The following is a 16148-nucleotide window of genomic DNA, read 5'->3' as shown; positions in this document are numbered from 1 at the left end:
CAATTCTCTGTGTCTCTCCAATCCAGTTGTGTGCAGGTTTTCTTGCTTTTGACTGTTCCTGACTTCATCTGGGTTTTATTTGCAGAGATACTGAAGTGGTTTACCATTTTCCTTCTCTATTTCATTGTATAGATGAGACAGTTAAAACAAATAGGTGTAACTTGCCCAGAAACTTATAGCTAATAAGTGTCTGAGGCTAGATTTGAACTTCAGTCTTCCTGATTCCTGACCAGGTACTGTGCCACCTAGCTGCCTAGTTTCCCAAGGTAGGTTAGTGTTATATCTCCAAGTTTCAATGAACTAAAATATCATTAATTCCAACCTGAACTTGACCAAGCAACACCAATCATGGCAGTTTTTGCTTCATGAGGGATTCACTATCTTCCAAAGTAGCAAGTTCTAGGTTTGGAGAGCTCTATAAAGTTGCTTTTCATTATGGCAAGTTACATTATGAAGCTACTACCTTTCTATGACTCCCTCTATCAAAGAGGTCATTAATAGTTCTGGTTCTTTTCTTTGGGAATCAAATAGGGAAGCTTTTCCAAAATTTGAAGAGTTGATAAGAGATAACATAACACTTTACAATCATTATCTCATTTGTTCCTCACAGCTTTTACAGATGAGGAAACCAAGACCAGCAGAAGAAAAGTTGACTTGCCCAAGGTAACAAGGCCAATAGGAATTTTAAAAAATTTATTTAAGGCAATGGGGTTAAGTGACTTGCCTAAGGGCACACAGCTAGGCAATTATTAAGTGTTTGAAGCTAAATTTGAACTCAGGTCCTCCTGACTTCAAGCCACTAGGTTTGATCCATCCATTGACCTCCTTAGCTATTGGGAAGGGCGGGAATGAATTGTCTGAAAATGACAGAGATTGTATCCAGGATCTCATATTTGTGAAACACATCTTCTACCACTCTGTTGCACCCCCTTTAACCATCCTCCTTCTAAATATTCTCATCTACAGGATGAATCATTCATTCATGCATACATGCATCCATCCAATAAACATTCAGCAAATATCTAGCAATGAATCAACTCCAAAACTTTGGTGGCCCTGGGGGATACAAAGATAAAAGTGAAAGTAGTCTCTGCCCTCAAGAAGCTTATCATCTGGGGTGGCTAGGTGGCGCAGTGGATAAAGCACTGGCCTGGAGTCAGGAGTACCTGGGCTCAAATCTGGTCTCAGGCACTTAATAATTACCTAGCTGTGTGGCCTTCAAGAAGACAAAAAAACAAAACCCAACCAGTTTCTACCATTAAAAGGTTTATATTTTATTGGGGGAGTGGGAGAAAACAATACGTACAACCAAAAAATATATACAAAGTAATTTCAAGGAAAAGGGGTAACAGTTCAGGGAACTAGGAAAGGTCTTTTGTAGCTGGTCCCACCCCCTGGAAGAAGAGGGACAGCTTATGCAAAATGATTGCAGGCTATCTATGAGAAATAGCAAGCAATTTCACCAGGATAGAGGGGCAGTTAGGTGGCCCAATGGAGCTTAATTCCTTCTTAAGACCTTAATTCAAATCCAGCCTTAGAACTTAACTAGCTCTTTGACCCTGGACAAGTCACTTAACCTTAATTGTCTCCATTGTAAAATGAACTAGAGAAGTAAGTGACAAACCATTCCAATATCTTTGCCCAGAAAAATGATAAGCAATATTTGATCCAGCCATTCTGGAGAGCAATTTAGAACTATGCCCAAAGGACAATAAAACTATGCATACCCTTCGATCCAGAAATATCACTACAAGGTCTATATCCCAAAGAAATCATAAAAAAAGGAGAAAAGACTCACATGTCCAAAAATGCTTATAGCATCTTTTTTGTAATGGAAAAGAATTGCAAATTGAGGGGATGCCTATCAATGGGGAATGACTGAACATGCTATGGTATATGAATGTTATGGAGTACTATTGTTCTGCAAAAAATCATGAGCAGCCTGATTTCAGAAAAGCATGGAAAGATTTGCATGAACTGATGTTGAGTGAAGTGCGAACCAAGAGAACATTGTACACATTAACTACAACATTAAGAGATGATCAACTATAACGGACATAGATCCTCTTAGCAGTTCAATAATCAAGGACAATCCTTAATTCTGGATTCTGAAGGCAGAAAAAAGCATGCTACGTTCACTTTTTAAAACTTCTTTATCATGTTCCCCCCTCCTTAGTTCTAATTTCTCTTTCACAACATGACTAATCTGGAAATCTGTTAAACACGATTGTACATGTATAACTTTTACCAGATTGTTCGTCGCCATAGAGAGGGAGGAGGAGAGGGAGGGAGGGAGGTAGAAACATGTGGAACTCATAAATTTGCAAATGGATGAATGTAATTGGAAAAATTAAATTTAAAAATTTCAATAAAAATTAAATATATGATCCTATGATTTGAGAGAAAAAACCCAAATGGCATCATAAAGAGTTGGACATGACTAACAACAACAAATAGAGTTCAGATTCACGAGGACCAAGTAATTTGTAATCATCCTAAGAAGAGAGGGTGGATGAGAATCTAGATGGCATAGTAGATAGAGCACTAACCTTGGAGCCAGTGGGACCCGAGTTCAAAACCAGCCTCAGATATTTGATGCTTACTAGCTGAGTGACCTTGAGTAAGTCACTTAACCCCAACAGCACCCCCCCACACACACACACATAAAGGATAGATTGGAGCTAAATTCTGAAAGGCTTCAAATGTCAAAAGGAAGTGGTTATCTCATATCCTAAAGGTAATAGGGAATCCCTGAAGTTACTTTGATCAGAACTAGGCTTTAGGAATATCAGTTTGGTGACTTGCTAGGAAGATAGATTAGAAAGGGGAGGAAAGGAAGATCATTTGGAGGCTATTGGAATAATCCAGATGATAAATGCTAAGAGCCTGACCTAAGGTAGCAGCTATGTGAACGGAGAGAAGTGGATAGGAGAGATGTCAGAGTTGACAGATTTTAAATCAATAATAATAGCTGAATTTATATTTCACCTACTAGAATCTACCTGGTACCATGATAAGTGCTGTGTGAATATTATCTCATTTGATCTCCACAATAATCCTGGTAATCATTTTGCAAATAATAGTTAAGCATGATTTGAACTCAAGTATTCCTGATTCCAGGCCTAACACTCTCCACTGCATCCGCTAGTATGCCACGTGACTGGATGTTAAGGCCCTTGTCCAATCTGGACTTTATCTTGGCACTGACCTCCCTGTAACTATAATATTTCAGGCTGCTGGGTACTGAAAAACCATTGAGTCTTAGAGTTCTTAACCTGGGTTTTATGAACTGTTTTTAAAAATATTTTGATTGCTCTAATTCAGGATAATAGGATTCCTTTGTAATCAGATGTATTTTATGTGTTTAATAATATAATTCTGAGAATTATGTTCCATCAACTTTTCAAAGGGGTCCATGATTCAAAAAGAGGAAGAACCTCTGATCTGGTTTAATCCTGCTGATTTCATATGTAACAGCAAGTATGGAGCAGGTAAGAGACAATGAGATGTAAAAAGTGATCCTCTTTTACAGTCACACCTCCCTGAATGTGCCAGTCTTGTCTGATCTCATAAGCTAAGGGTCAGCTGTAGTTTGTACTAGAATGGGGATTATATAGTAACACTGAACGCTGTAGATTTCTTGAGACTCTTCTCTCCTCAATCTTTGTCCTAAGCAATGGCATATTGCAACAGAAGCACATGCAGAGAGGCTGTAGCTGTAGAGTGTATATTGAGGGTATTAACATGGAAAATATCCACGGAGGGAATTCTCCATATGTATCCACTCCTCCCCCTGATGTCATGTATATTTGTGGAAGAATAAGCCCTAGGTTTATGGGATAGATGCTTGGTTACTACTGTTCATGTTATCTGAGTAGAATGCCATTGCCTTGAGCTTACTGTGTTCCCTGGCTAACAAGAGTAAAGGCAAATGAGCTGGAAGGGCCTAGAGTGTTTTAGAAGTGTGGACTTGGAATAGTCATGCTTCTGTGAACCTGACCTTCCAGTGCAAATTGTGGGTGTTACATACAAATCCAGGGAGAGTGTTACATGTAGATAAGAAAACTGAGTCCCTGAGAAGCTAAATGACGCAATATCAGGTCCTTTGATTCCAAATTCAAGTCTCTTCTTTGTTGACACTCTAGGGAAAGCTTCACAAGGGAAGTGGCATTTGAGTTGGGCATTGGATGATAGATAGAATTTGAAAGGTGAAGGGGGAATTATCCATTCAACACAGGATCTGGGTCACTCCTTGGGAGGAAACAAACATCTCATAGAATACTGTGTTTTCCTAAAAACAGCAGCTGCATCCTCCTCTGGTCAAAGTAGCAAGAAAGTCACATCTGGATCAGCCACTCTTTTCCCACCCATCCCCCCTTCCTCACCAATCTGACAATAATATCCTGGAACTAGTTGCTGAATCAAAGGAAAGGAGTTTGAATAAATATGTGATTGTTTCCCCCAAAAAGGATCCGGACAGAATGACCCTGATTCTTGACCTTGTAGGAAAGAGGAGAGGGGAAACCAAGATGGTGATGATGGGGGGGGGGGGGGGAGGACTCCATGATCCTGCTAATAAGATGATAGAGGCTGATTAATCAGCTAGATCTGTTTCCTATTAGCCTGAAGAATGATGGGATTCCAGAAAATTTTTTAAAACTATAAAAAATTGAATACTAAACTGGAAGGGCCATTAGACATCACCTACTCTAAGAGGCATGGCTAGGAATCCTTTCACCTGGTACAAAAACAGAGGTGTCTGTCTGTGTGTGTGTGTGTGTGTGTGTGTGTGTGTGTGTGTGTGTGTGTGTGAGAGAGAGAGAGAGAGAGAGAGAGAGAGAGAGAGAGAGAGAGCCTCTACCTTCAAAGTCTACCCATGCCAGCTAGCTAAGTTATTCTCTAGCTTAAAAGCTGGTACAGCAACAGGGTTTTCAACAGCAGACTTGCCAGGTTCATAAATCTAGTACAATTAATAAATCCATTTATTAAGCTCCTGTTATGAGTCAGACAGCTCTGTGCTACATAGACAGGATACAAGTTCAAAGATGAATCTGTCCCCACCCTCCAGAAACTTTCATTCTCTCAGGGGAGTGAACGTGTGACTAGAGGAGAATAAACAAAATAAAAACAAGGTGATAGGGATGGGGAGGACCCCTATAGACAGGAAAAACTTCACACAGAAGAAAGAGCTGGAGCTGGGTGGTGAAGATGTAGGATTTCAAGAGGCAGAGATGAAGAACATTCTAGATAGGGGCATGAGGGGGGCGACCAGCCCAAAGACAAAGAGATGAGCGAGGGGCACCTGGTAGGAGAAGACCATTTTGACCCAACCATAGGGATCTCGAAAGGGCAGTATTGTTACTTAAGGCTGGAAAGCTAGTTTGGAGTTAGGGGTTAAAGGGTTTTACATGGCAAAGCGAAGAGATGTCCCAATTTCTCATCGTGAAATGAGGGGCTTGGACTAGATTCCTTTGAGGTCCCTTCCAGTGTAGATCTCTGATCTGAGAAGTAACAGGGAGACACCCGAATTTACTGAGAAGAGGAATGACATGGCGGGTCCATACTTGAGGGAAATTACTTGGGCAGTTGTGTGAGCAATGGATTGTTGTGGAGAGTTGAGAGTCCATGCAAGAGGCTATTGAGCTAGTAGTGGGGAAAGGATGAGAGATATGAGAGATGTTCATTCATTTCAGTCATTTTCATTTGTGTCTAATTCTTTGTGATCATTTGGCAAAGATACTGGAGCAGTTTGCCATTTCCTTCTCCAGTTCTTTTGACAGATGAGGAAACTGAGGCAAACAGGGTGGAATGACTTCTCTGAGGAACTTGAGATATATTATGGTGGTGAAACAGCAAAAGCTGACTGCTGAATGAATATAAGGAAGGAAGGAAGGAGAGTGAGGAGTCGAGTGAGTACAGAAGTTCTGAATCCACGTGCCTTGGAAGGATCAGAGTGGAAAGTCTTGAATTTGGAGGATTTGGATCCAATTCTTGAATCTGTCCCTCACTGCCCAGTGATCTTGTGCAAGTGATTTCCTTTCTCTGGGCCTCAGTTTCTCCATCTATAAAATCGGGGGCTTGGCTAGAGAGCGTAGTCTCTAAAGATGCTTCCAGCTCTAAATCCTATCATTATCATGACCTCAGAGGGTCTCTAAGTCCAACCTGTGGCTAAGTTGGAATTCCTTCTATAATTCTCCTAAATTGGTGATCCGGAATCCATTTCAAAGGATGGGCAGCAGCTAGGTGGCGCCGTGGACAGAGCACCGGCCTTGGGGGCGGGAGGACCGTAGTTTGAGTCCAGCCTCAGACACTTGCCACTGACTAGCCGTGTGATCCTGGGCAAGTCACTTAACCCTGATCGTCTCTCATCCAGGGTCGTCTCCAGTCGACCTAAGTCATATCTAGCCACTGGACCCAGGTGGCTGGGGGTGGGGGGCGGGGAGAGGTGACTCTGCACAGCCCCCCCCCCCCAATCCAATTCATGTGCTTGTCAGGGCACCCCCTCCCGGATGACAAAAGACGGGCAGCTCACTACCACTGAGGCGAATCCCACACCCTCAGAGGATGGGAAGCCCTCCAGCCGGAGTCCGACCAGTCGGAAGTTTTCTTTCTGTGGAGCAGAAAGTAACTCTCCAGCTCTCAGCCAGCCTTTTACCCATTTCCTGCTTTCTCTCTGACCTCTTGGACCTCGGGGATCCGGGATCCGGACACACACACACACACACACACACACACACACACACACACACACACACACACACACAGAAGATATAGACACAGAGACACACACAGACACAGTGACACACAGACACACACACACACACACGCACACACAAACACACATAGACACACACAGACACACACACACAGACACACAGACACACACACACAGAAGATACAGACACAAAGACATAGACACACAGACACACACACAGAGACGCAGACACACACAGAAGATACAGACACACAGACACACGCACACACAGAGAAGATATAGACACAGAGACACAGACACACAGACACACACACAGAAGATACAGACACACAGACACAAAGACATAGACACACAGACACACACAGAGAAGATATAGACACACAAAGACAGACACACAGAGACACACACACACACTGTCTCTCTGTCTCTCTCATCACCCCCCCCCCCCCCGCCCGCGTCCGGCTCGCCTCCCATTGGCCGCTTCGTAGGAAGCTGGGCAGGCCATTGGCTGGCCCCGTGCGCTCGCCCCGCCCCCGGGCTGGGAAACTTGGGCTTGAAAGTTGGCCGCCCCGCCCTCCAGCGCCCGCCCCCGGCCCCGGCCCGCCCGGCCCCGCCGCCTCCTCCTCGGCTCCGCATCCTCCCCTTCGCCCCTTTGGCCTCGGCCTCCGGGATCTGGCCGGTGCCTGGGCCCCGGGCCGGGCTGCTGGAGGCGTCTCTCGCGCGGGCGCCCGGACCCGGGACTTCTGGGCAGCTCGTGTCCGCCCCACGCGAGCCTCGGCGGGGAGCCCCGTGGAAGCCAACCTGCCGCAGGTGAGCTCCCCTGGCCCGCGCGGGGCGCCCCCGGAGAGCGGGCGGGAGCAGGGGGGCAGCTTTGCGGGGGGTTGGGGGGCGCAGGGGGTGCCCTCCCCCCTCCCCCGGCCCGCCTCCCCTCCGGCCCGCGCTCCATCCCGCCCGCTTCCCTTCCCTCTCTGCCCCTCTCCAGCTCCCTGCTCCCCCGGCTCCCGGTCCCCCGGCTTGGGGGGGGGGGGGTCCTGGCCTTTGACACCTCCCCCTTCCTCGATTCGCCCCTCAGCCTGCGCCTGCCCCTCTGGCTCTGTTGGGACTCCCGGGTCTTTTCCTCCAACTCAGGGGAGGAGGTGGGATGCCAGCCCCTCTCCAGGGAGAGGATCCTCCCGAGACCCGTACACCCCACCCCCCCAGATCTGGGCCTGACCTCTGGGCCCTGGGAAACTCCCACACTGCCCCAGCTATCTCACTAGCTCTGCTCTGCCCTCCTCCTCCACCCCCTACCCGGACACAGCATGGGGCCAGCTCTGGGGCTGGTCCAAAGCTGTCTTCCTTCTGATTTGCTGTGGCTGACCCACTTGGGTGCTAAGTATCCTTGGGAGCAAAAAAAAATACATCACAAATCAAAAAGTTAGAACTGGAAGAGACCTCGCAACCATGTCGGACTGCGTCTTCCTTTTTAGACAAGGAAGCTTCCCTCCCTCTGATGCCAATGGGCAGCCAGTAGGTAATTCACAGCCTTAGAGAATTAATTGCTTGGGGCTCCAAGAGCTCAAGGTGTTCCCTATGATCATATATATTGACTATGTCCAACAAGGAGTCAGAAGACAAAGCCCCAGCTTCCTGCTTCAAAGGCTGGCCTTGCCTCCACTTGGGCACAATCATACTTCTCACAATTTTCTGCTTCATATTTTACTGAATAGATGCAACAGAACTGCAGAATCTATAGGCTATGTGAGGTCTGATGGGGTTGGGGGGGGTTAGGTTTTTACAGCATGGAGAATGGGTTTTGTCATTTTGTAAGTGAATTTTATTTATTTATTTACTTATTTGGTTTTTATAAGACAATGGGGTTAAGTGACTTGTCCAAGGTCATAGAGGTATAGTATCAAGTCTGTGAGGCTTGATTTAAACTCAGGTCCTCCTGACAACAGGCCAATACTCTGTCCCTGGGCCATCTAGCTGCCCCTTACGTGAACTTTAAAGGAAGGGGCAGGCGTTCCATAGGTGAAGTTGGGAGGGAAAACACTCTAAGTTCCAGGCAGCAAAGGGTGTTCTGGAGACAATGAGTAAAATGCAGAATGTAAACAGGAAAGGGGAAATCTTCAGGGGTCTGTGTGTGTGCGTGTGGGGGGGGGGTGCAATGGAAGGTAATGAATGTTGGGCAAAGGAGATCAGCTTCAGCTTCACTTGGTTAGTGAAAATCCTTAAGCAAAAAGGGACCAGGAAAAAGTTGAAGAAAATTTAACCTGACAGAGCCTTGAAGGAGGGTTTTCAGGGAAGAGAGTATGGAGACAAGACCACCCATCTAGCAGGCTATGTGGCAGTGTAGGGGAACTAGGTAATGCAGTAGATTGAGTCATAAAGAACTGAGTTCAAATCCAGCCTGAGACACTTCCTAGCTGTGTGATCCTGGGCAAGTCTCTTTACCCTGTTTGCCTCAGTTTCCTCATCTGAAAAATGAACTGAAGAAGGAAATGGCAAACCACTCCAGGATCTCTACCAAGAGAATCCCAAATGTGGTCATGAAGTGTCAGACATGACTGAAAAATGACTAAACAAGCAGCAGACTATATGGAGATGGCGGGGTAATGAGGGTCTGTATCAGCTTATGAGCAATAGGAATAGATGGGAAAACCAAGGCCATAGAGGGGTGGAGACTTCAGCTGGGTCTAAGATACCCTGCCTTGGTTTCCCTGGGAGACAGGGGGTGGAATTTGAAAATGGATCGTCAGGATGTAGAGAAGCAGAGACAGGCGGAAAATAAGAATTTCTATAGCACCTACACTGTTCCTGACCCTGTGCTAAATGCTTTACAAATATTCTCTCCTTTGCTTCTCAGCATCCATGAGAAGTAGGTATTGTTATTCATTTTACAGTTGGGGAAACTGAGTATTTTGCCCAGGGTTACACACAGCTAATGTGTGTGTGAGGTAGAATCTGAACTCAGATCTTCCTGATTCAGGGTTAAAGGCTCTAACCACTTAGTCATCCAGCTACAGGAGGGACTGTGAGCAAAGGCTGTAGGGAGGAAGATTTCTGGAAGTTCCAGGGTAGAGGAAGCTGCTGCTGTTGCTGCTGCTAACCCAGGCTGAGCAAGGTCAAGGGGCCTTCCTAAGGTGAAGCCTCTCCCAGGTCTTCCTCCCCAGCTGCCCTTGGGCAGATCTCAGTCTAGGCTTTGACTATTAAGATATTAAATAGTTCCAGGGCCTAGTCATAGTAATTAGGGCCATTTAGGTGCTTTGAAGTCTCTTATAAAGTGGCTGGGGCAAAATGATAGGATGCCAAGAGCCTTGACTTGTGTCCTTCCTCCCTGTCCTGACAGGACAGTTTCCTCCTGGTGCTCCATGCTCCCACCTCACCCCACCCAGCTTCACCCTTAGAGTTCTGCCTTCCTAAGCCCAGGGAGGTAGTTAGTGACTGAGCTGGGGGAGCCACTGCTGCCTGCCTCTGACTCACTTCCTGACTCGGCTCCTCCTTCTTGTCATCAAGGGCCAGGTGTGAATCTGAAGAACTTTCAAGCTGTTGCTTGCTTGTCTGAGTGGGTGTCTTCACTCCTTTGGGGCCCCATGGGTGCAGTGGCTTCCTAGGGCCCAGATGGGTGAGCTCAGGAAGCAGCCAGGGACTGAGGCACTGCTTGATGAAAAGCACACTCATCCTCCCAACACCCCCTAATATAGACAATCGATGAATCCCATGCGCCAGGGAATTCCCCTCTCTGAAGGAACCTGGAAGAGTGAACAATGACTTCTGAAATGACCTTCCTTCCTCCCTGTTTTCTTTCCCCCTTCCCCACAAGTCCTGAGTTTCTTTGTTTGATTCCTTTCCGCTATAAAATCACAGAAAATCAGATCTGAAAAGTCCTTTAGAACAGAGAATGTCAGAGCTGGGAAGTACATTAGAACATAGGATGTCAGAGCTGGGAAGTACATTAGAACATAGTGTCAAGAGCTGGGAGGGACCTTAGAACACAATGTTAGAGCTGGGAGGAGCCTTAGGAGACTCAGAGGTCCATTGAAACATAGAATATCAGAACTTAGCCTTTAAAAGCTAAATGACATTTGGCTTTTTACAGAAGGGGAAATTGAAGTCCATAAAAAATAAAATGACCTGTCCAAGGTCATGTTGAATCGCTGAACAAATGGGGACTAGAGCAGGGCTCTGAGCTTCTTCTAGCCCTAACAGTTATTGCTGTATGAATTATGAGAAAAGTCTTCTCCTCTCCCTCTACCCCTCCACCAGGTTCAGGTTTATAAATGGAACTGGAAGAGCTGGGTTTATCCCTTAACCATTCTGGGCTGCAGCCAACACTGTCCTTCCTTTAACCCAAACTAAATAGCCCTAATTTTCAAGAGGAGAAAGAAATGGTACACAAAAAGAAAGCACCCTTTTTCCTTGGCAGGACAGTTGAGAGGATTGGGTCAGCCTTTCAAATCTTTTGCCTGGCAGAAGTCCAAAACCCAAGCTCAGCATCCTTCTTCCTTCTTCCTTTCCCTATACCTTCTCTAAGGTACAGTCTCTCCTTAGAGACTCACAATATCCTGGAGAAGTAATATTCCCATTTGACAGATGAAGAAACCGAATCCCAGAGAGGAGACTTGCCCACAGAGTGATAGGTAGGGTTGAAGGGAGAACCCAGGTATCTTGGTTTCCATCCCAGGTACTCCTCATTCCACCCCACTGACCATTGGGCCTAGAGAAACACATTCCTTAGATCTGGGGGGGGGCATGGCCCTGGAGCCAAACTGCCCTCCTCTGCGCTATTGGCCAAAGTGCTGTCATCTCTAGGTCTTTTAAAAAAATGAAAAGGGAGACCCTGCTGACTTGCAGCTCCTTGGGCAGCCAATGAACAAACAAGAAATGTCCTGACACGCTGGGGAGCAGCTGGGAGATGTTGGAGGAGGGGCTGGCAAAGGTGTAACCGGGCCCCTGCCCGCTGTGCCCATGGCAACGACAAAGAACAAATACCTGTTGCCTGGACAGGAATGCGTCGAGTCATCCAAACATTGGGTCTGTTTCCCCATTTACCCCCCAACTAGAGCCCCTTGCTCCCCTGGACCATCCTCACTTGCTATCAGGGTGAGGAGCCTGGAACATTCCTCAGATGAGTGTTGAGCTGCTTTGGGTGAGTGTGAAAGAAACTTGGGCATGTGGGGGCTGCTAGGTGGGAGAGGCGGCGATGTGGCAGAAGGGACCCTGTGTTGGGAGTCAGAGTACAGGTCATGACCTGCTTTTGCCTCTGCTTCAGCTTGCTGTAAATGATGGTGGGAGAGGTGGGAGTTATTTCTTCTTTCCGAGCCTGTTTCCCCATTTGTAAAATGAAAGGTTTGGATTAGCCCAAGAATTCTTAACCTTCTTCCTGTGGCAAAAGATCCCCTTTGGCTATCAGTCTGGTGAAGACTGTAAACCCCTTCTTAGAGACATGGTTTTAAATGCATAAAGCAGAATATTGTTTTATGTAATCTAAAGCATTGGATTATAAAGTACACTAAGTTTATTGAAGTTGTTATTAAAATACTTTTTTAAAACAAGTTCACAGGTCTTTAAGTTAAGGATTCCTGATTATTAGCTGGTCTGCACAGGCCCTTCTAGCTCTGGTGGTCTCTATTTTGTATCATTTTATAGAAGGGTAAACTGAGGCATAGAAAGAGACACATTAAATCCCTGCCAGAGCCCGATCAGATCTAGGGTTTCCCGACTCCCAGGACTTGTGGGACACATACTTGATTCCAGGACTTCCGCAGTCTGCTGCCTTACTCCACTTGTCCTAGTCTTTTACTTTTCCCATTGGGTCAAAATGGTTTGGTAATGAGGGAGAATGGATGGAAATGACAATGGGGATTCTCCCTGGAAACAAATCCATTTCATATGAAAAGAGAGCTGTGTCTGGGCGTCCTCCTGTGGTAGGAGCGGGGGAACAAACGGATCCTATCCTGCTCCACTTGTGAGCCTAGAATATGTGCTTTCTTCTTCTGCACTATCCAAACACTACAAATTTTTGTTGTTTAGTCATGTTCGGTTGTGTCTGAATCTTGTGAATGTATTTGAGGTCTTTGGGGAGAGATCCTGGAGTGGTTTGCCATTTCCTTCTCAAGTCCATTTGACAAATGAGGAAACTGAGGTAAATAAGGTTAAGTGACTTGTCCAGGGTCGTACAACTTGTAAGTGTCTGAGGTTAGATTTGAATTCTAGGCCCGGTGCATAGTGGATACACTATGTCATCTAGCTGTACCTTATAAATCAACAACTCTGAGAGTTATTTTTCCCAACTGAAGTAGAGAGAAGTTAAGTGACTTGCCCAGGGTCACACAGCATCTGAGGCTAGATTTGAACTCTGGTTCTCTTGATTCTGGCTCCAGAGTTCTATCCATTGTGCATCCTAGCCTACTCTAGCTGCCCCTTAGGCTATCATTTGATATTATGAAACTCTCTCAGTTTCTTTGTTCTAAAACCTTTCAATCAATAGGCTCAAAAGAAGAATCTTGGAGGTGGGAGGAAGGGTGGTGACTTGCCTGGGTTCACAGAGCTGCTAAGCCCATAAGTAGCAAGGTCAGGATTCAAATCCAGATCTTTAGCACCCTCCTCTACTCCCAGTGGGATATGGGTAGGAATATAGGACATGTGTGAGCTTCCCCAAGAGTAGCTTATCTATCATCAGTCTCTAGGAAGTTCTCCAGGAGTGTTCTGGTAAATGTTTAAGGAGCAGTTTTGGGGAGGGGAAAATGTGTTTGTGTTCACCTGCATTGTAAACATTTTTCTCTACACTTTCTTAAGTCTAGACAACAAAACAATAATTGTAGCATTTGCTGACTTCTGAGAAGTGTCAATAAATGCTCCCCCTAAAAATTTAACTATTTTATCCAACACAATCCTAGAATTCTTCACATTGGTCAGAGCTGGTTCTTTTGCTCTAGGAGTGGGAGGAAGGAGAGACAGAGATCCCTTCAGTCTTCTCTGTCCCTCTGATAGGTTGGGAATTGAGGGTCTGCCTTTTAATGAGACCCCACCCCTTTGAGATATAATCTTCCCTTAGTGTGGTATAGTGGAAAGGGTGATGGAAGGATCCCTAGTCTTCCCTTTGTTTGCTGTGTGACTTTGAACTGATCTCTTTCTCTCTGAGCCTCAGTCTCCCCATTTGTAAAATGAGAGGGCTGGGCTAGATAGGAGTCTTAATAATAAAAGTTTTTCTTTCTCTAGTGCTTACATACAGTATCTCATTGATGCTTAGATCAGTTCTGTGCATCAGTTTTTTTTTCTTTTTTGTGTAAGTTTTTTTTTTAACCAATCTATGATTTTATTGGTAAAAAAGGAGCACTTGGTGAAGAGATTCTCTCCATCCATGCAGGTTGGCATTAGCTCTGCAATGTATGCTCTAAGCTGTCTGAGGAATTGAGGAGTGTTGTTATTATGCCCATTTTGCTGATGAGAAAACTGAGGCTCAGAGCAGTCAAGCAACCTGCCAGACACCACACAGCTAGTGAGTGACCAAGGTAGGATTTGAACCCTGGTTATCTTGATTCACTCTAGCCCTTCATGCTCCGCCACTCTGTGATTGCATATGTTCTATTCTGGTATTGGAAACTCTGAAACAATTCATTTGGGTTCTGTAAACATAGATAAAGTCCCTCCTGTGCTTAGCATGAAATAATCCCTGACTTCAAGTGGTTTATAAGTGAAAAGGGTGATGATTGAGGAGTACAAGGAAATGAGACAGATGGGGGCAAATGCATTTTGCCCAGGGAGGAGGAAATTTTTGGCTGTGAGGACCTGGGAAGTCTTCATGGAAGAGGGGACACCAGAGCTGGGCCTTTAGAGAAGGGAAATGTTTCAACAGACAGAAATGAGGGCTTGGAAATGAGACTTGTACAGATATAGAAGAGGGGTGATTCAGGACAGTTTGATTCCAGGTCTCAGATAGGGCATAAGGCTTGGGAGGTAGGGGAAGCAATGGTGGAGACACCAAATCCTAGACTTAGCAGAATGTGCCTGGGATGGGTGGCGTCTCCTTCAGCCCCTTGGAGTGAGGAACACACCCAATCCTGATCTGCTGGCCTTTACCTCAGTTGGCCTTGATAAGAGCTCTTGTTGCCAAGCCTCACCTGCCTATGTGGAAAGAAAAGGAAAAAAAAAAACCAGGAGCCAAGGAACCCTGACAAGAGGACTCAGTGGTGGCCTTCATTGCTTAGGGCCAGAGTATTTGGAAGAGGGGTGCAGCAGAGGAATTTATTGGTGGTAGTCAGAGATCAGCCTACCAGTGCCCTCTGTTCAGGCCTCCCCGCCCAACAGCACTAACCCATTAATTATTTAAGGTCTTTGGATTACAGTCTGAAATATTCATTAAATGGGGGAGCAGGCTGCCTGCCCCTCTGAGGGGCAGGACAGGGGTGTCCCTTCTTTGGCCCCATGGGTTCAAGGTCCGACTTAGTCTCTGATTTGTGGCTTGAACTTTGTCAAGTCAGCTCCCTCTCTGGGCCTCAGTTTCTCCATCTACAAAATGAGGCAATTGAATAAGACAAAAATTATAGGAAAAGTGCCGGATATAGAGTCAGAAATCTTAAGTTCAAATTCTAATTTCTGACATTTCATTAGCTGAGAAGATCTCATAATTATCATCTCATTTTGGTGAGCCCCTGGGATGATCAAGCTTGCAGCCAGATCCCTTACTGGAGCTGTGAGCAAAGTGCTCTATCTGTATGTTAGTGCTAGAGGAACGTGAGTTATTATTACTATTGTGGTTGTTGCTGTTGTTATCCATCTGAGTCCTGCTGGCATGACGATGACTCTGAGCTCCTGAAAGCTGTGTCAGATAAAACCTGGGTCTTGGCAAGTCCCGCCTCTCTGGAGAGGTTGCCTCTGCTGACCAGTGATAACTTGGAAACCTGTCATTTGAGGGTTATGCTGGTGAAGTGCAAAGAGGCTCACCCCTCGCCTGGGTTCAAGGTAACAGTATGACCTTGGTCACATTCATGAAGTGAGCAGATAAGTGATATAGTGGAGAGGGCTCTGGCCTTAGAATCAGGAAGGCTCATTTTCCTGAGTTCAAATCTGGCCTCAGACACTTAACGTTGTGTGACCCTGGACAAGTCATTTAATCTTGTCTGCCTCAGTTTTTTCATTTATGGAGAGGAAATAATCAAACTACTCCAGTATCTTTGCCAAGAAAACTTCAAAATGGGGTTGCTAAGAGTCAGACATAACTGAAATGATTGAACAACAACCTGGAAGGACCCACTAGAACTAAGTAACTTGCCTATTGTCATGCAACCAGTCACTATCAGATGCTAGATTCTAACCCAGGTCTTGACACTAACTAAAGCTGACTACAACATTACTCACTTTGGCACACTTCTCCCTACCTTCTCTTCTTCCCTTCACCATCCTGGATGCTGTTTTACTTAATAAAGTGGAAGATATGTCACCTAAAACT

General features: G+C 45.6%; 1 protein-coding gene across 5 annotated transcripts in view; it reads left to right on the top strand.

Annotated features, from left to right (window-relative positions):
- Positions 1–7314: 7314 nt before the first annotated feature.
- The window catches only part of TNFAIP8L1 (TNF alpha induced protein 8 like 1), a 33559-nt gene continuing 24725 nt past the window's right edge, over positions 7315–16148 (top strand). The window contains exons 1-2 of one of the 5 annotated variants that reach the window (XM_074203971.1): positions 7315–7525; positions 14067–14211. The gene's annotated coding sequence lies outside the window, so the exon portion shown is untranslated. Of the gene's footprint in view, positions 7526–8860; positions 11847–11900; positions 14212–16148 lie in introns of those variants that run through there. The other 4 variants (XM_074203973.1, XM_074203970.1, XM_074203974.1 and 1 more) reach the window with 4 other exon arrangements.

Source organism: Macrotis lagotis, chromosome X (genome assembly GCF_037893015.1).
Source record: "Macrotis lagotis isolate mMagLag1 chromosome X, bilby.v1.9.chrom.fasta, whole genome shotgun sequence".
Classification (NCBI taxonomy): Eukaryota; Metazoa; Chordata; class Mammalia; order Peramelemorphia; family Peramelidae; genus Macrotis; species Macrotis lagotis.
Note: the sequence above shows the minus strand (reverse complement) of the source record. Positions and strands in the feature narration are given on the sequence as shown.